The sequence below is a fragment of the Coregonus clupeaformis genome, chromosome 1 (genome assembly GCF_020615455.1).
Source record: "Coregonus clupeaformis isolate EN_2021a chromosome 1, ASM2061545v1, whole genome shotgun sequence".
In the NCBI taxonomy this organism is placed as follows: Eukaryota; Metazoa; Chordata; class Actinopteri; order Salmoniformes; family Salmonidae; genus Coregonus; species Coregonus clupeaformis.
The window spans coordinates 59,839,702-59,861,410 of record NC_059192.1 but is presented as its reverse complement, the minus strand read 5'-3'; the positions used below and the strand labels follow the sequence as shown (position 1 = coordinate 59,861,410).

General features: G+C 42.3%; 1 protein-coding gene across 2 annotated transcripts in view; it reads right to left on the bottom strand.

The window, feature by feature from the left end:
* The window catches only part of LOC121571305 (glutamate receptor ionotropic, delta-1-like), a 515,242-nt gene that overhangs the window by 39,409 nt on the left and 454,124 nt on the right, over positions 1-21,709 (bottom strand). The gene's annotated exons all lie outside the window — the stretch shown is intronic.

Sequence of the window (21,709 nt, the reverse complement as noted above, 5' to 3'; positions counted from 1 at the left end):
CCCCGTGCCCAAGAACTCTAAGATAACCTGCCTAAATGACTACCGACCCCAGTGGCACTGACGTCTGTAGCCATGAAGTGCTTTGAAAGACTGGTCATGGCTCACATCAACAGCATAATCCCAGAAACCCTAGACCCACTCCAATTTGCATACCGCCCCAAACAGATCCACAGATGATGCAATCTCTATCGCACTCCACACTGCCCTTTCCCACCTGGACAAGAGGAACACCTCGTGAGAATGCTATTCATTGACTACAGCTCAGCATTCAACACCATAGTGCCCTCAAAGCTCATCACTAAGCTAAGGATCCTGGGACTAAACACCTCCCTCTGCAACTGGATCCTGGACTTCCTGACGGGCCGCCCCCAGGTGGTAAGGGTAGGTAACAACACATCTGCCACACTGATCCTCAACACGGGGGGCCCCTCAGGGGTGCGTGCTCAGTCCCCTCCTGTACTCTCTGTTCACCCATGACTGCATGGCCAGGCACGACTCCAACACCATCATTAAGTTTGCCGACGACACAACAGTGGTAGCCTGATCACCGACAACGATGAGACAGCCTATAGGGAGGAGGTCAGAGATCTGGCCGTGTGGTGCCAGGACAACAACCTCTCCCTCAACGTGACCAAGACAAAGGAGATGATTGTGGACTACAGGAAAAAAAAGAGGACTGAGCACGCCCCCCATTCTCATCGACGGGGCTGTAGTGGAACAGGTTGAGAGCTTCAAGTTCCTTGGTGTCCACATCACCAACGAACTATCATGGTCCAAACACACCAAGACAGTCGTGAAGAGGCACGACAAAGCCTATTCCCCCTCAGGAGACTAAAAAGATTTGGCATGGGTCCTCAGATCCTCAAAAAAATTCTACAGCTGCACCATCGAGAGCATCCTGACTGGTTGCATCACCGCCTGGTATGGCAACTGCTTGGCCTCTGACCGCAAGGCACTACAGAGGGTAGATGCGTGCGACCCAGTACATCACAGGGGCAAAGCTCCCTGCCATCCAGGACCTCTATACCAGGCGGTGTCAGAGGAAGGCCCTCAAAATTGTCAAAGACTCCAGTCACCCTAGTCATAGACTGTTCTCTCTGCTACCGCACGGCAAGCGGTACCGGAGTGCCAAGTCTAGGTCCAAAGACTTCTCAACAGCTTCTACCCCCAAGCCATAAGACTCCTGAACAGCTAATCATGGCTACCCGGACTATTTGCACTGCCCCCCACCCCATACTTTTACGCTGCTGCTACTCTGTTAAGTATTTATGCATAGTCACTTTAACTCTACCCACATGTACATATTACCTCAACTACCTCAACTAGCCGGTGCCCCCGCACATTGACTATGCAGCGGTACCCCCCTGTATATATAGCCTCCCTACTGTCACTTTATTCTATTGTATATATAGCCTCCCTACTGTCACTTTATTTTTACTTCTGCTCTTTTTTTCTCAACACTTTTTTGTTGTTGTTTTATTCTTACTTTTTTTGTTTAAAATAAATGCACTGTTGGTTAAGGGCTGTAAGTAAGCATTTCACTGTAATGTCTGCACCTGTTGTATTCGGCGCATGTGACCAATAAAATTTGATTTGATTTGATTTGATTTGATTTAATGAAGATGAAAATGCACTGCAAGGGTTACAAATAAAACAAAAACATGATTACATTTATCTGAGAGAAATATAATAGCTAGATCTGCAGTGAAACATTATTTTTCTAATCTTTCACAGAAACAAATCCACATCATCATGTGCCTTCACTGTGCTTCACCTAGTGCAATATAATGCATTATGCAACCAATACAAAGCCATTAATGCCAGTTTGACCTTGAATCTCTCTGGTTTGACAGGATGACAGGCAAGGAAAGCAGATAATACACATTCTATTAGTTTAACCACCTCACTGAATCCAATCATGTCATACAGCTACAGCATCAAGACCATCACTCTGTTTTGGCTACCTTTTCACCTTACTGGGGAAGTAAAAGTTTTTCTTTCCTGTTAAATTCTTAATCACAGCTGCTAGCTGGACAAAGAACTGGCATATCTTTGGTAATAGCCCGGGGACCAAGCTGACATGACAAAGAGCTGGCCTTAGGCCAGACACCAGGTCTGTATCTAAACACAGAGCATAGCTCAGTCATCCACATGCAGCATGCCCTCTCTGCACAGCCCTCCTGTTGCCTACAGGCTATTACAACAATGTTGGGCCAAAATTTGAATGGACAGATAGTTTCAAAAGTAATATAAACCACTTTAATTACTAGCCCATTACAAATCATGTTAATTTTAAAATGTTATTTGGTTTGTTTGGTTTGTTCCAATCACAAACTTTTTCCACTTTCTATAAGACTAGGACATTTGAATGAATGAATTGGCTAATTATAGCAACGCTTTATTTCACTAAGTTAATCCCTTTTAGCACTATGCCCTGTAGTCCACTATTCAAACTAACCCATTTCTACAAAAAGTTTGTAAGGATCATGGAGTCTTTGTTCTGTGCTTTAATGTAGTCTTTGTTCTCTGCTTTAATATGACACACAATCATACACTGAAGTATTGCCTATTGTCTAGTATTATTGATGAAGAATGTTGCAACACACTGTGCAACAGAGTGGACCTTCCAGTGCAGGAGACCTTACAACTTCCATTGACAATGAAGGGCATCAGTAACACAGGAGAGAAGAACGAGAAAGAGGAATGGGAGATCAAAATCCTGAACCAAAACTTCATGGGTTATTTTAAGACATGGGAATTTCATCACAAGCCCAACTCTGAACATTGAAGGCTGATAGTGTTATGAAATATTGAGCGCTCCCTTGCGCATTCCCCCTTTATTTTCTCTCGAATTGAACAGGAATTGTTGAGTTCGAAAGAGATTAAAAAACAACATCAGTGTAGTTTGAAAAGTCAGGTTTTTCATGCCGTGTATGTATCAGTGCTTATGGAAAGCATGGTGAGAATGTAACAATCAAAGTATACTTTGGGTAAACACATGTTTATACACGCCTACCGTGACGTTGACAAAGCAGCATCAATGTCAGTAATGTGGATTCTGTGAGGAAGCATTTGTCTGTCATTACTGACAATGTAAGCCCAAACATAAACCAAAAACATATTTAGATCAATGTCAATACATTCTGTGATTGTACAAACACTATGTCCAAATGGAAAATACAGACAAAGGGATAGTGATGATTTGATGTTACTTTATCTGTGTATGTTTCTTTATCCTTCAAAGCTCCTTTCTAATTGTCCAGTCTCTGCTTCTTCTTGAAGACCTTCAGATTACGCTGCTGAACAGGGGACTATCATACTCATACTTTATATTCTATCACTGTACAAAGAAAGTCTACATGCTTCTCTGACTTCCAAAGACAGTGTATTCATCTTACTGTGCTTATATAGGGAATTAATATGGTATGTGGGTGGGACGCTGCTATCAATATTAGATTGTCTATTAAACTCTATTACAATACGATGTTTGTTCTATAACATAAATATATCAATGTACACACTTTTAATGAAATTGTATAAGACTGGGTATATATTTTAGTGTGTGATAGAGTGGGAAGGGGTGTTGTATCAAGCTTTACCATGCTTTCATTAGGAATGCCATTCGTATAATGATGAAGATCAGCCTGTTTTCTTTGCACCTGGTCAATGTTTATAACAATCTAGTCTACATACAGTTGAAGTCGGAAGTTTACATACACCTTAGCCAAATACCTTTAAACTCAGTTTTTCACAATTCCTGACATTTAATCCTAGTAAAAATTCCCTGTCTTAGGTCAGTTAGGATCACCACTTTATTTTGAGAATGATTTATTTCAGCTTTTATTTCTTTCATCACATTCCCAGTGGGTCAGAAGTTTACATACACTCAATTAGTATTTGGTAGCATTGCCTTTAAATTGTTTAACTTGGGTAAAACGTTTCAGTTCTGCCCACAAATGTTCTATAGGATTGAGGTCAGGGCTTTGTGAAGGCCACTCCAATCCCTTGACTTTGTTGTCCTTAAGCCATTTTGCCACAACTTTGGAAGTATGCTTGTGGAGGTCCAGACTTGTGGAGGTCTACAATATTTTTTCGGAGGTCTTGGCTGATTTCTTTCGATTTTCCCATGATGTCAGGCAAAGAGGCACTGAGTTTGAAGGTAGGCCTTGAAATACATCCACAGGTACACCTCCAATTGACTCAAATGATGTCAATAAGCCTATCAGAAGCTTCTAAAGCAATGACATCATTTTTTTGAATTTTCCAAGCTGTTTAAAGGCACAGTCAACTTAGTGTATGTAAACTTCTGACCCACTGGAATTGTGATACAGTAAATTATAAGTGAAATAATCTGTCTGTAAACAATTTGTTGGAAAAATTACTTGGTCATGCACAAAGTAGATTTCCTAACCGACTTGCCAAAACTATAGTTTGTTAACAAGAAATTTGTGGAGTGGTTGAAAAACGAGTTTTAATGACTCCAACCTAAGTGTATGTAAACTTCAGACTTCAACTGTATCCATATGGTCCTTGTGTGTGTGTGTGTGTGTGTGTGTGTGTGTGTGTGTGTGTGTGTGTGTGTGTGTGTGTGTGTGTTAAATGTCACTGCTTTCTCCCTGCTTCATATGGGGCTATTTTCCCCATGAGTGGGCAGGTACTCTGGGGACTTAGAACTATCTCCAGGCCCTTTACTAAAGAGGAACACTTCTACTACACACATCTCTGCATACAGAGGTCATATGAAAGACCTCAGACACAAACACAACCATGTCCTTTGTGACATGCAGATAACAGATAAGGGAGGTAAAAATGCTACAAGATGTAATGTCTAAAACAATTTACAATATATGTATTTATTTGTAACACTTTCCAGTACATTTAGATTGCACTTGTGTGTGCGTCTGTGTCTCAGCACAGAGATGAACACAGAATAACTGAGTTTGATCTAGCTTGAACAAATAATAAGAGGAGCCATTGATTTATAGGATTATATTTCAGGAACAGTAGAGAAACACAAAATAATATAATACATAACTACTGGTTTCCTCATTTTCTTCTTCTTCGAAAGAAAAATGCTACTGTAACAGCTACAGTATATGACAGCTATTGACTCTGATATGGTAGCTGCAGGCTTATCTAGTTTATAACTATCCATAATAGAACTCCACAATACCCAAGTGTTTTAACTATTGAATTCAAAACTACATAATGATCTCAAGGGAATATACTGTCCACTTCCACAGTCTCCTCCAAAATGCCTAATTAAAACAAAGTTTCCCTTGTTTGAGCTATTTGGAGTCTCCATTTCTACCGTCAGCTCCAGAAGCCTTACATATCGACATCCCCATCACACCACCAAGATCCTTATTGACCACACCGCTCAGTCTACCTCTGTCATTCAGTGTGTGTATGTATATTGGTTATTAGCACCATGGTTGCCTTTATCTCTCTTAAAGGACAAATTAACTTTTTTTAAATCTCTATTTTTGGGGGGTTTGAGAAACTTAACCCAACAGCAATAGACTTCCTCGTGCATTTCCATGTTTGAGTATGTGTGTGCTTTCTCGTATCACCACAATGAGAACGAGAAAGCCCACGCATGCTTGCACACGGAAATGTATCGCTCGAGTCCAAAAAAACAGAATATAACGTTGCGGATGACTATACTGAGAGCATTGCCATTTCTAAAATGACGTATAATTTTTTTTTTTGGAGGCTTTGTTCATGTTTTATCTCTGCCCCTGCAACTGTAGAACAAGCATGAGAAAGTATATTGCTGGTGGGGTAAGTTTCTCAAAACCTTGTGAAATTTCAAAAATAAGTTCCTGGACACCTCTATAACATGCCATTTATATACATGTTTTCGATTTGGTTTAAAATAAGTGAACTTGTCCTTTAACTGGGATAAAAGGATGGAGACGGTGTCTAGTCTTATCCCACCCCCCTGGAATAAAGACCTCCTCCATCCCTGTCATTTTGGAGAAAAAATTTGATAATACCTCACAACTCAAATTAGGACTACTTAATGTTAGATCCCTCACTTACAAGGCAGTCATAGTCAATGAACTAATCACTAATCATAAACGTGATGTGATTGACCTGTCTGAAACATGACTTAAGCCTGATGGATTTACTGAGTTAAATGAGGCCTGTCCTCCTGGTTACACTAGTGACCATATACCCCGCTCATTCCGCAAAGGCGGAGGTGTTGCTACCATTTTTGACAGCAAATTTTTTTTTTTAGATTCTAGTCATGAAATCTATGCAGCCTACACAATCCTTTTTTACAGCTACTGTTTACAGGCCTCCTGGTCCGTATACAGCATTCCTGACTGAGTTCCCTAAATTCCTATCGGCCCTTGTAGTCATGGCAGAAACTATTCAAATTTTTGGTGACTTCAATATTCACATGAAGAACTCCACAGACCCACTCCAAAGGGCTTTCGAAGCCATCATCGACTCAGTGGGTTTTATTGAACATGTCTCGGGACCTACGCATTGCCAAAATCATACCCTAAATCTAGTTTTGTCCCGTGGAATAGATGCTCTGGATCTAAATGTTTTTCCTCATAATTCTGGTCAATCGGAACACCATCTTATTACGTTTGATATCGCAACAAATAATTTGCTTATACTCCAACCAAGGATGGATGGGTCCTGGCCCCTCGGGGGCATAGGGATCCGGGGGGACAGGGGTGGTATGCTGATCCCTGGGATGACGGCCCAACTTGGGATGGGGAGGGGTTTTAGCGGGGGAATTAGTGGAGAACAATTGGAGGGTTATTTAGTAACATTGCAAATATTATGGTATAGCTATATGGACACTCAATCACTATGGTATTTTCTATTGGTAAATTTACAAACATATATAATGACAAATAGATTTGAAACTTTGTGGTGAAATAAGTATAGCCAGTTATACTTGTAATGGCTTAGCAGATAATAACAAAAGAAGAAGAATATTTACATGGCTCAAAGAGAAGGAATATAATATCTATTGTTTACAGGAAACCCATTCAACAATTCTAGATGAAGTTGCGTGGAAAAAGGAATGGGGGGGGCGAAATATACTTATCCCATGGGCTAAGAAACTCAAATGGGGTGATGACATTAATTAACAGTAATTTCGATCCGAATGTGCAAATTGTCCAAACAGATACGCAAGGTAGATGGATTATTTTAAATATGTTATTGGACCATAAACAAACATGGCTCATTAACATTTACGGACCACATAATGATGATCCACACTTCTTTGAAAATATATATAATAAATGATAGACGTTGCAAGCAATTCAAGACTCTATTATTATGGTGGGAGATTATAATACCATTTTAAATAGCTCAATTTACCGTAAATGAAATCACACTACAAACAATCACCCTCATGCTCTTAAGGAAATCGTGAATGTCATGGATACGTTAGAACTAGTAGATATATGGAGGATTAAATATCCTGATCTAGTGAGATGAACATGGCGGAGACTCAATCAAGCTAGTCGTCTTGACTACTTTCTTATGTCATTCTCGTTGGCACGAAAAGTTTAAAAAGTGTTGATAGGGGACAGAATGCGGTCGGACCATCATATAATTGGCATATACTTTACTCTTACTGAATTTCCACGTGGGCGAGGATATTGGAAATGTAATCAAAGCCTATTGGATGATAACTTGTTTTTAACTAGGACAGAGGACTTTATAATTGATTTTTTCCGACATAACATAGGTACAGCAAATCCCCTTATTGTATGGGACACTTTTAAATGTGCCTTTAGAGGCCATGCAATTCAGTACTCATCTAGAAAACAAAAGCAATTTAGGTCAAAAGAGTCCACACTAACAAAGAAAATATAAGGTCTAACAGAACAGATACAGTGAGGGAAAAAAGGATTTGATCCCCTGCTGATTATGTACGTTTGCCCACTGACAAAAAAAATAATCAGTCTATAATTTTAATGGTAGGTTTATTTGAACAGTGAGAGACAGAATAACAACAACAAAATCCAGAAAAATGCATGTCAAAAATGTTACATATTGATTTGCATTTTAATGAGGGAAATAAGTATTTGACCCCCTCTCAATCAGAAAGATTTCTGGCTCCCAGGTGTCTTTTATACAGGTAACGAGCTGAGATTAGGAGCATACTCTTAAAGGGATTGCTCCTAATCTCAGTTTGTTACCTGTATAAAAGACACCTGTCCACAGAAGCAATCAATCAATCAGATTCCAAACTCTCCACCATGGCCAAGACCAAAGAGCTCTCCAAAGATGTCAGGGACAATATTGTAGACCTACACAAGGCTGGAATGGGCTACAAGACCATCGCCAAGCAGCTTGGAGAGAAGGTGACAACAGTTGGTGCGATTATTCGCAAATGGAAGAAACACAAAAGCACTGTAAATCTCCCTCGGCCTGGGGCTCCATGCAAGATCTCACCTCGTGGAGTTGCAATGATCATGAGAACGTTGAGGAATCAGCCCAGAACTACACGGGAGGATCTTGTCAATGATCTCAAGGCAGCTGGGACCATAGTCACCAAGAAAACAATTGGTAACACACTACGCCGTAAAGGACTGAAATCCTGCAGCGCCCAGCAAGGTCCCCCTGCTCAAGAAAGCACATATACAGGCCCGTCTGAAGTTTGCCAATTAATATATGAATGATTCAGAGGAGAACTGGGTGAAAGTGTTGTGGTCAGATGAGACCAAAATCAAGCTCTTTGGCATCAACTCAACTCGCCGTGTTTGGAGGAGGAGGAATGCTGCCTATGACCCCAAGAACACCATCCCCACCGTCAAACATGGAGGTGGAAACATTATGCTTTGGGGGTGTTTTTCTGCTAAGGGGACAGGACAACTTCACCGCATCAAAGGGACGATGGACAGCGCCATGTACCATCAAATCTTGGATGAGAACCTCCTTCCCTCAGCCAGGGCATTGAAAATGGGTCGTGGATGGGTATTCCAGCATGACAATGACCCAAAACACACGGCCAAGGCAACAAAGGAGTGGCTCAAGAAGAAGCACATTAAGGTCCTGGAGTGGCCTAGCCAGTCTCCAGACCTTAATCCCATAGAAAATCTGTGGAGGGAGCTGAAGGTTCGAGTTGCCAAACGTCGGCCTCGAAACCTTAATGACTTGGAGAAGATCTGCAAAGAGGAGTGGGACAAAATCCCTCCTGAGATGTGTGCAAACCTGGTGGCCAACTACAAGAAATGTCTGACCTCTGTGATTGCCAACAAGGGTTTTGCCACCAAGTACTAAGTCATGTTTTGCAGAGGGGTCAAATACTTATTTCCCTCATTAAAATGCAAATCAATTTATATAATTTTTTGACATGCGTTTTTCTGGATTTTTTTGTTGTTATTCTGTCTCTCAATGTTCAAATAAACCTACCATTCAATTTATAGACTGATCATGTCTTTGTCAGTGGGCAAACGTACAAAATCAGCAGGGGATCAAATACTTTTTTCCCTCACTGTATGTAAATGGTAGATATCAGACACTCAAGAAGAAGGCCTGATTTCATTATTACTGAAACAGGATACAAGTGGAAAATATTAAGATCCAGTCCATTAAAAATATTGGCGGCCCCTTACACTTCAGTGTTGTGATGCAAAAATTCTAGCAAAATGTATAGCGCATAGAATTAAAAAGGTATTGTCAGACATTATTAATTCTAATCAGACAGGTTTTTTACATGGGCAATAAATTGGAGATAATATAAGGCAAGTACTGGAAACAAGACTGGGGTTTATATATAAATGCCTGGAGCATTTCAATTTTGGACAATCTCTTATAAATTGGGTTAAAATCATGTATAGTAACCCTAGGTGTAAAATAGTAAATAATGGCTATTTCTCAGAAAGTTTTAAACTGTCAAGAGGAGTAAAACAAGGTTGTCCACTGTCGGCATATCTATTTATTATTGCCATCGAGATGTTAGCTATTAAAATCAGATCCAACAATAATATCAAGGGATTAGAAATCCAGGGCTTAAAAACAAAGGTTTCATTGTACGCTGATGATTAATGTTTTCTTTTAAATCCACAACTTGAATCCCTCCACAGCCTCATAGAGGATCTAGATACATTTTCTAACCTCTCTGGATTACAACCAAATTATGATAAATGTACTATATTACGTATTGGATCACTAAAAAATAAAAGTTTTACATTACCATGTAGTTTACCAATAAAATGGTCTGATGGTGATGTGGATATACTCGGAATACCTATCCCAAATGAAATAAATGATCTCACTCCAAAAAAATAGAAAGTTAGCAAAAATAGATAAGATCTTGCTACCATGGAAAGGTAAATACCTGTCAATTTGTGGAAAAATCACACTGATTAACTTTTTAGTATTATCCCAGTTTACCTATTTGCTTATGGTCTTCCCTACGCCTAGCGAACAGTTTTTTAAATTATATGAGAAAAAAACTATTCCATTTCATTTGGAACAGCAAGCCAGACAAAATTAAATGGGCCTATTTATATAATGAATATGAATTAGGAGGACATAAATTATTAAATATTAAAGCATTAGACCTATCACTAAAAGCTTCAGTCATACAAAAATTATACTTAAATCCAAACTGGTTCTCTAGCAAACTAGTAAGATTGTCTCACCCAGTGTTCAAGAAGGGACTTTTTCCCTTTATTCAGATTACAACCCCTCACTTTCAGGTATTTGAAAAGGAAATCATCTCCCAAATAACACTATTTCTAAAACAAGCCATAGAAAGTTGGTTGCAATTTCAATTTAATCCTCCAGAAATGACAGAACAAATATTGCAACAAATATTGTGGTTAAACTAAAATATACTAATTGATAAAAAAAAACATTAAATAAGGTATAATCTTCGTAAACGATATTATCGGTAGGAATGGTAGAGTTACGTTGCACATGCAGCTAACAAAAACATATGGAAATGTCTGCTCTACCCAAAATTACAATCAAATAACTGCAGCATTACCGCAAAAATGGAAGAGGAAAGTGGAAGGAGGAAAAAGTAAGGAACTTGTCTGTCGGCCTTGCATTAAAGAACATAATTGGTTAAAGAAAAGTGTGATAAATAAAAAAGTTGATCAGTTTCATTTAAGGACCAAAAGATTGACAGCCGTCCCATATAGATTGCAAAATAGTTGGGAAGAGATTTTTGACGTACCGATTCCATGGCATAGTGTTTATGAACTGATACGCAAAACGACGTCGGATTCAAAACTTATAATTTTTCAATAGAATGTTATTTGTATGGGGGATACAATCTTCCCAGCTCTGCAGATTTTGCTGCGAAGAGACAGAATCATTAGATCATTTGTTTTGGTACTGTCCATTTGTAGCTTGTTTCTGGACACAGGTCCAGGAATGGCTGAAGGATTGCAATATTTGCATGGAGCTGACCCTGCAGATAGCACTACTGGGTGATCTGAAAAGTCATAGTCAATTGATCAATTATATAATAATACTTTTAGCAAAGATGTATATTTTCAATTCACAAACTGTAGAAACAATGAGAATAGAAAGGTTCAGAACTTTTTTAAAACATCACAGTACACTTGAAAAATATATGGCAAATAGAAATCCAATATGGATGGGTTGAGAGATAGATGGGAGGTGTTGAATGGAGCTGAAGGATGGGACTAATAACAACAACTAATAACAACAAGATAACTAGTGTAAGACATGCTGTGTCCATATTAGTATATAGGTTATATATTGTGAGCTTTTGTGAAAGAGCACAGTTAGAAAGATATGGCATATAGAAGCATACCAGATGGACATCATGAAAATGATCGGAGGAAGTTCAGGAGTAAAAACAAACAAAATATAATTAGTGACTGTGTCCATAAAATGTATATAGTATGTATAAGCATGAAGTAGAGGCCTAAGCGTTGTTGTTCGCTGGTTTACTCCAATTGGGGAGGGTGATGGTGGGGCTGGAAAGTAATAAAGGGAAATATATATATTTTTAAAGGATATGTATGTATGTATATATGTATGTATGTATGTATGTGTATATATATACCTTCAGCTCCCTCCACAGATTTTCTATGGGATTAAGGTCTGGAGACTGGCTAGGCCACTCCAGGACCTTAATGTGATCTTCTTGAGCCACTCCTTTGTTGCCTTGGCCGTGTGTTTTGGGTCATTGTCATGCTGGAATACCCATCCACAACGCATTTTCAATGCCCTGGCTGAGGGTAGGAGGTTCTCACCCAAGATTTGATGGTACATGGACCCGTCCATCGTCCCTTTGATGCGGTGAAGTTGTCCTGTCCCCTTAGAAGAAAAACACCCCCAAAGCATAATGTTTCCACCTCCATGTTTGACGGTGGGGATGGTGTACTTGGGGTCACAGGCAGCATTCCTCCTCCTCCAAACACGGCGAGTTGAGTTGATGCCAAAGAGCTCGATTTTGGTCTCATCTGACCACAACACTTTCACCCAGTTCTCCTCTGAATCATTCAGATATTAATTGGCAAACTTCAGACGGCCCTGTATATGTGCTTTCTTCAGCAGGGGGACCTTGCGGGCGCTGCAGGATTTCAGTCCTTCACGGCGTAGTTACCAATTGTTTTCTTGGTGACTATGGTCCGAGCTGCCTTGAGGTCATTGACAAGATCCTCCCGTGTAGTTCTGGGCTGATTCCTCACCGTTCTCATGATCATTGCAACTCCACGAAGTGAGATCTTGCATGGAGCCCCAGGCCGAGGGAGATTGACAGTTATTTTGTGATTCTTCCATTTGCGAAAAATTGCACCAACTGTTGTCACCTTCTCACCAAGCTGCTTGGCGATGGTCTTGTAGCCCATTCCAGCCTTGTGTAGGTCTACAATCTTGTCCCTTGACATCCTTGGAGAGCTCTTTGGTCTTGGCCATGGTGGGAGAGTTTGGAATCTGATTGATTGATTGCTTCTGTGGACAGGTGTCTTTTATACAGGTAACAAACTGAGATTAGGAGCACTCCCTTTAAGAGTGTGCTCCTAATCTTAGCTCGTTACCTATATAAAAAACACCTGGGAGCCAGAAATCTTTCTGAGAAGGGGTCAAATACTTATTTCCCTCATTAAAATGCAAATCAATTCATAACATTTTTGACATGCGTTTTTCTGGATTTTGTTATTGTTATTCTGTCTCTCACTGTTCAAATAAACCTACCATTAAAATTATAGACTGATCATTTCTTTGTCAGTGGGCAAACGTACAAAATCAGCAGGGGATCAAATAATTTTTTCCCTCACTGTATATGTATATATGCGAGAGAAAAAAAAAACATATGGGGGATTGGAAGTGATGCAGACAATTACATTGATGGAAGTTACAATCTATCTGCAATATTAAAGATGATATACCCCCGAAAAAATTAAAATAAAAATAAAATAGTTTTGTCCCGTGGAATAGATGTTCTGGATCTAAATGTTTTTCCTCATAATTCTGGACAATCGGACCACCATCTTATTACGTTTGCAATCGCAACAAATAATTTGCTTATACTCCAAACAAGGATTATCAAAAGCTGCGCTATAAATTCTCGGAAGACCCAAAGATTCCTTGATGCCCTTCCAGACTCAACCTACAAAGATAACTTAACCACCTAACCGAGGATCTAAACTTAATCTTGCATAATACCCTAGACCCTAGAAAAAACTAGCTCCCTGGTATACAGAAAATACCCGAGCCCTGAAGCAAGCTTCCAGAAAATTGGAATGGAAATGGCGCTCCACCAAATTGGAAGTCTTCCAACTAGCCTGGAAAGACAGTATCGTGCAATATCAAAAAGCCCTCACTGCTGCCCGATCAGCCTATTTTTCCAACCTGATTGAGGAGAATAGAATATCATACATTTTTTATAAATCAAATCAAATCAAATTTTATTGGTCACATGCGCCGAATACAACAGGTGCAGACATTACAGTGAAATGCTTACTTACAGCCCTTAACCAACAGTGCATTTATTTTAAACAAAAAAAGTAAGAATAAAACAACAACAAAAAAAGTGTTGAGAAAAAAAGAGCAGAAGTAAAATAAAGTGACAGTAGGGAGGCTATATATACAGTAAAATAAAGTGACAGTAGGGAGGCTATATATACAGGGGGGTACCGTTGCAGAGTCAATGTGCGGGGGCATCGGCTAGTTGAGGTAGTTGAGGTAATATGTACATGTGGGTAGAGTTAAAGTGACTATGCATAAATACTTAACAGAGTAGCAGCAGCGTAAAAAGGATGGGGTGGGGGGGCAGTGCAAATAGTCCGGGTAGCCATGATTAGCTGTTCAGGAGTCTTATGGCTTGGGGGTAGAAGCTGTTGAGAAGTCTTTTGGACCTAGACTTGGCACTCCGGTACCGCTTGCCGTGCGGTAGCAGAGAGAACAGTCTATGACTAGGGTGGCTGGAGTCTTTGACAATTTTGAGGGCCTTCCTCTGACACCGCCTGGTATAGAGGTCCTGAATGGCAGGGAGCTTTGCCCCAGTGATGTACTGGGCCGTACGCACTACCCTCTGTAGTGCCTTGCGGTCAGAGGCCAAGCAGTTGCCATACCAGGCGGTGATGCAACCAGTCAGGATGCTCTCGATGGTGCAGCTGTAGAATTTTTTGAGGATCTGAGGACCCATGCCAAATCTTTTAGTCTCCTGAGGGGGAATAGGCTTTGTCGTGCCCTCTTCACGACTGTCTTGGTGTGTTTGGACCATGATAGTTCGTTGGTGATGTGGACACCAAGGAACTTGAAGCTCTCAACCTGTTCCACTACAGCCCCGTCGATGAGAATGGGGGCGTGCTCAGTCCTCTTTTTTTTCCTGTAGTCCACAATCATCTCCTTTGTCTTGGTCACGTTGAGGGAGAGGTTGTTGTCCTGGCACCACACGGCCAGATCTCTGACCTCCTCCCTATAGGCTGTCTCATCGTTGTCGGTGATCAGGCCTACCACTGTTGTGTCGTCTGCAAACTTAATGATGGTGTTGGAGTCGTGCCTGGCCATGCAGTCATGGGTGAACAGAGAGTACAGGAGGGGACTGAGCACGCACCCCTGAGGGGCCCCCGTGTTGAGGATCAGTGTGGCAGATGTGTTGTTACCTACCCTTACCACCTGGGGGCGGCCCGTCAGGAAGTCCAGGATCCAGTTGCAGAGGGAGGTGTTTAGTCCCAGGATCCTTAGCTTAGTGATGAGCTTAGAGGGCAATATGGTGTTGAATGCTGAGCTGTAGTCAATGAATAGCATTCTCACGTAGGTGTTCCTCTTGTCCAGGTGGGAAAGGGCAGTGTGGAGTGCGATAGAGATTGCATCATCTGTGGATCTGTTGGGGCGGTATGCAAATTGGAGTGGGTCTAGGGTTTCTGGGATTATGCTGTTGATGTGAGCCATGACCAGTCTTTCAAAGCACTTCATGGCTACAGACGTCAGTGCTACGGGTCGGTAGTCATTTAGGCAGGTTATCTTAGAGTTCTTGGGCACGGGGACTATGGTGGTCTGCTTGAAACATGTTGGTATTACAGACTCAGTCAGGGACATGTTGAAAATGTCAGTGAAGACACTTGCCAGTTGGTCAGCACATGCTCGGAGTACACGTCCTGGTAATCCGTTTGGCCCTGCGGCCTTGTGAATGTTGACCTGCTTAAAAGTCTTACTCACATCGGCTACGGAGAGCGTGATCACATAGTCATCCGGAACAGCTGGTGCTCTCATGCATGCTTCAGTGTTGCTTGCCTCGAAGCGAGCATAGAGGTGGTTTAGCTCGTCTGGTAGGCTTGTGTCACTGGGCAGCTAAATATATACTGTCGCAAAGCTAAATAAAAAGCAACATTCGCCAAGTGAGGTTGGCCTTCACTTCACTTCAGCAGTGATGAACATTTAAAAAAATGAATCAGCCTATATCGAATCTCCCATTTCTCTCAAAAATGTTAGAAAAAGCTGTTGCTCAGCAACTCACTGTATACAAAACGCTCCAGCCTCATTTTATACCCCATCGTGGTATTCAGACCACACTTGTCAAGGTGGTAAATTACCTTTTAATGGCGTCAGACCAAGGCTCTGCGTCTATCCTTGTACTCCTAGACATTAGTGCCGCTTTCAACACCATCGATCACCACATTCTTTTGGACAGATTGGAAACCGTAATTGGTCTTTGTGGACATGTTCTTGCCTGGTTTATATCCTATCTGTCGGAAAGATATCAGTTCGTCTCTGTGGATGGTTTGTCCTCTGACAAATCAATGGCACATTTTGGTGTTCCTCAAGGATCCGTTCTAGGACCACTATTGTTTTCACTATATATGCTACCTCTTGGTGATGTCATTCAGAAACACAATGTCAACTTGCACTGCTATGCAGAGGACACACAGCTGTACATTTTGATAAAACATTGTGAAACCCCAATATTGCCTTCATTTACATTTTCGTCATTTTTACCATGGAAGGCTGTATTTCAGACATAAGGAAGTGGATAGCGGCAAATGTTTTACTTTTAAACTCAGATAAAACAGAGATACTAGTTCTAAGTCCTAAGAAACAAAGAGATCTGCTTTCAGATCTGAAAATGAATCTCTATGGTTGTACAGTCGTCTCAAATAAAACTGAAGGCACTCGGTGTTACTCTGGACTCTGGTCTCTCATTCGACAAACATATACCAAATATTTCAAGAGCAGCCTTTTTTCATCTTCGTAAAACAAATTGGATCATGTTACCCAAGTGCTAGCCTCCCTACACTGGCTTCCTGTTAAGGCTATGGCTGGTTTCAGGGTTTTATTGCTAACCTACAAAGCATTACATGGACTTGCTCCTACCTATCTCGCCGATTTGGTTCTGCCGTACCTACCTACACGTACCCTACGGTCACAAGACACAGGCCTACTTATTGTTCCTAGAATTTCAGGCAGGGCTTTCTCCTATAGAGCTAAATTTTTATGGAATGGTCTGCCGATCCATGTGAGAGACGTAGACTCGGTCTCAACCTTTAAGTCTTTACTGAAGACTCATCTTTTCAGTAGGTCCTATGATTGAGTGTAGACTGGGCTAGGGTTGCGAAGGCGAATGGCAAGGCACTGGCATGACGAACCACCCTTGCTGTCTCTGCCTGGCCGGCTCCCCGTTCTCCACTGGGATTCTCTTCCACTGACCCTATTACAGGGGCTGAGTCACTGGCTTGCTCACGCTCTTCCATCCTTCCTGTCCTTGGGCTTGTGCGGTGGGGAGATCTTTGTGGGCTACACTCGGCCTTGTCTCAGGGTAGTAAGTTAGTGGCCTGTTGAGATTCCTTTAGTGGTGTGGGGGCTGTGCTTTGCCAAAGTGGGTGGGGTTATATCCTGCCTGGTTGTCCATGTCAGGGGGTAATTTTGGACGGGGCCACAGTGTCCCCCGACCCCCCGTCTCAGTCTCCTGTATCTATGCTGCAATAGTCTATGTGCTGGGGGGCTAGGGTCAGTCTGTTATATCTGATATAATTATCCTGTCTTATCTGGTGTCCTGTGCTCCCTCTAATTCTCCCATCTCTCTCTCTCTCTCTCTCTCTCTCTCTCTCTCTCTCTCTCTCTCTCTCTCTCTCTCTCTCTCTCTCTCTCTCTCTCTCTCTCTCTCTCTCTCTCTCTCTCTCTCTCTCTCTCTCTCTCTCTCTCTCTCTCTCTCTCTCGTCCCGGAGGACCTGAGCTCTAGGACCATGCCTCAGGACTACCTGGCCTGACGACTCCTGGCTGTCCCCATCCCTAGTCCACCTGGTCGTGCTCCTGACCCAGTTTCTGCTGTTCTGCCTGCAGCCAGAAGAAGACTGGCCACCCCTCAGAGCCTGGTTCCTCTCTAGGTTTCTTCCTAGGTTCCTGCCTTTCTAGGGTGTTTTTCCTAGCCACCGTGCCTCTACATCTGCATTACTTGCTCTCTGGGGTTTTAGGCTCGGTTTCTGTATAAGCACTTTGACAATTGCTGTTGTAAAAAGGGCTCTATAAATACATTTGATTGATACATGTTTTCCAAGATGGCGTAGTAGTGCAGTTGTGTTTTTATCGTATGTCTGTAAATAGCCTGTAAATACCCTATTTTTCTGTATTTTTCGTACATATTTCCATATCAGACTTTTCATCCTTCTACAAAATATACTTTCCTGCAACCCGCCTCACTCAATGTGGAACGGATTCTATTATTGACTTACCTTTATCTAGAATCTAGAATCTCCAGTTGAAACTAGCTAGGCAGCTAGCCAGCTAACTAGCTACTTGCTATTAGCCTCAGCTAGCGGTATTTCACCCAGAACATTGGATTTTTTCTCGCGGATTAATTTTAATCACTGGACATTAATCACTGGATATTCGGCCAGTCTGCACAGCGCGTTATCGACCCAGAACATATCAGTTTTTCCGCCGGAATCACTGAATCACTGGACCTTTAACTCCGGATTCGTCGCTATCAGCTAGCTACAACAAAAGCGGACGCTGTGGTCTGGCTAATCATCCTGAGCTAGGCCCATCTCCCGGCTATCTACCTCTCTCTGTCAACCGGACGGGACCACCTAGTGTTGACACGGAGCCCCGCCGATCCTACACGACTGGTCTGCCGACGAAATCGTCTGATGTGGTTACGACGTTAACCACGAAGATTCCATCCATCTGCTAGCCCCGGCCCGCTAGCACACGCTAGCCGTGGCATCTTACTCACTAGTTTACCACCGGACCTTATGATAACTCAGCTATACAGCTGTTGTCTGCTGGACTGTTCCTTTTTACGGTACTACATCCTGTTTATGTTTAGCCTCAGCCCAAACATGGTTAGTTTATTGTTGTTTCGGTTATTTCTAATTTTACTATATCACTGTAGACCCCCCAGCCTAGCTAAACCTGCCTTAGATAGCTCCTTTGCCCCTCCCCTATACACGCGGGAGACCGACTCAATTGATGCCTCCAGCGATGCTATCTCTTTCATTGTTACCCAACGCTTAGGTTTACCTCCACTTACTCATATCCTTCCATATCCTTGTCTGTACATAATGCCCTGAATCTTTTCTATAACACCCGGAAATCTGGCCCCTTTATTCTATGTACCCAACGCACTAGAAGACCAGTTCTTAAAGCCTTTAGCCGTATCCTTATTCTAGTCCTCCTCTGTTCCTCTGGTGATGTAGAGGCTAACCCAGGCCCTGCAGCCCTCAGTATCACTCCTACTCCCCAGGCGCTATCATTTGATGACTTCTGTAATCGCAACAGTCTTGGTTTCTTGCACATAAATATCAGAAGTCTACTTCCTAAGTTTGAGTTATTCACTGCGTTAGCACACTCTGCCAACCCTGATGTTCTAGCAGTGTCTGAATCCTGGCTCAGGAAGGCCACCAAAAATTCTGAAATTTCCATCCCCAACTATAACATTTTCCGTCTAGATAGAACTGCCAAAGGGGGTGGAGTTGCAATCTACTGTAGAGATAGCCTGCAGAGCTCTATCATACTATCCAGGTCTGTGCCCAAACAGTTTGAGCTTCTACTTCTAAAAATCCATCTTCCAGAAATAAGTCTCTCACTGTTGCCGCTTGCTACAGACCCCCCTCAGCCCCCAGCTGTGCCCTGGACACCATATGTGAATTGATTGCCCCCATTTATCCTCAGAGTTTGTACTGCTTGGTGACCTAAATTGGGATATGCTTAATACCCCAGCCATCCTACAATCCAAGCTAGATGCCCTCAACCTCACGCAAATTATCAACGAACCTACCAGGTACAACCCTAAATCCGTAAACATGGGTACCCTCATAGATATCATCCTGACTAACATACCCTCTAAATACACCTCAGCTGTCTTCAACCAGGATCTCAGCAATCACTGCCTTATTGCCTGCGTCCGTAACGGGTCCAGCGGTCAAACGACCACCCCTCATCACTGTCAAACGCTCCCTAAAACACTTTAGCGAGCATGCCTTCCCTAATTGACCTGGCCCAGGTATCCTGGATGGATATAGATCTCATTCCGTCAGTAGAGGATGCCTGGTTGTTCCTTAAAAGTAATTTCCTCTCAATCTTAAATAAACATGCCCCATTCAAAAATACAGAACTAAGAACCGATATAGCCCCTGGTTCTCCTCAGACTTGACTGCCCTTGACCAGCACAAAAACATCCTGTAGCGTACAGCATTAGCATCAAATAGCCCCCCGCGATATGCAACTTTTCAGGGAAGTTAGGAACCAATATACACAAGCAGTCAGGAAAGCAAAGGCTAACTTTTTTCAAACAGAAATTTGCATCCTGTAGCACTAACTCCAAAAGGTTTTGGGACACTGTAAAGTCCATGGAGAATAAGAGCACTTCCTCCCAGCTGCCCACTGCACTGAGGCTAGGAAACACTATCACCACCGATAAATCTACAATAATCGAGAATTTCAACAAGCATTTTGCTACAGCTGGCCATGCTTTCCATCTGGCTACCACTAACCCGGCCACCAACTCTGCACCCTCTGCTGCAACTTGCCCATGCCCCCCCGCTTCTCCTTCACACAAATTCAGACAGCTGATGTTTTGAAAGTGCTGCAAAATCTGGACCCCTACAAATCAGCTGGGCTAGACAATCTGGACCCTTTCTTTCTAAAACTAGCCGCCGAAATTGTCACTACCCCTATTACTAGTCTGTTCAACCTCTCTTTCATAACGTCTGAGATCCCCAGAGATTGGAAAGCTGCCGTGGTCATCCCCCTCTTCAAAGGGGGTGACACTCTAGATCCAAACTGCTACAGACCTATATCCATCCTGCCCTGCCTTTCGAAAGTATTTGAAAGCCAAGTTAACAAACAGATCACCGACCATTTCGAATACCACCGTACCTTCTCCGCTATGCAATCCGGTTTCCGAGCTGGTCACGGGTGCACTTCAGCCACGCTCAAGGTCATAAACGATATTATAACCGCGATTGATAATAGACAGTACTGGGCAGCCGTCTTCATCGACCTGGCCAAGGCTTTCGACTCTGTCAACCACCGCATTCTTATTGGCAGACTAAATAGCCTTGGTTTCTCAAATGACTGCCTCGCCTGGATAGAGTTCAGTGTGTCAAATCGGAGGGCCTGTTGTCTGGACCTATGGCAGTCTCTATGGGGGTGCCACAGGGTTCAATTCTTGGGCCGACACTTTTCTCTGTGTATATCAATGATGTCGCTCTTGCTGCTGGTGACTCTCAGATCCACCTCTACGCAGACGACACCATTTTGTATACATCTGGCCCTTCATTGGACACTGTGTTAACAAACCTCCAAACGAGCTTCAATGCCATACAACAATCCTTCAGTAGCCACCAACTGCTCTTAAACACTAGTAAAACTAAATGCATGCTTTTCAATCGAACGCTGCTGGCACCCGCCCACCCGACTAGAATCACCACTCTCGACGGGTCTGACCTAGAGTATGTGGACAACTACAAATACCTAGGTGTCTGGTTAGACTGTAAACTCAACTTCCAGACTCACATAAAGAATCTCCAATCCAAAGTTAAATCTAGAATCGGCTTCCTATTTCGCAACAAAGCCTCCTTTTCTCATGCTGCCAAACATGCCCTCGTAAAACTGACTATCCTACCGATCCTCGACTTCGGCGATGTCATTTACAAAATAGCCTCCAATACTCTACTCAGCAAATTGGATGTAGTCTATCACAGTGCCATCCGTTTTGTCTCCAAAGCCCCATACACTACCCACCACTGTGACCTGTACGCTCTTGTTGGCTGGTCCTCACTACATGTTCGTCGTCAAA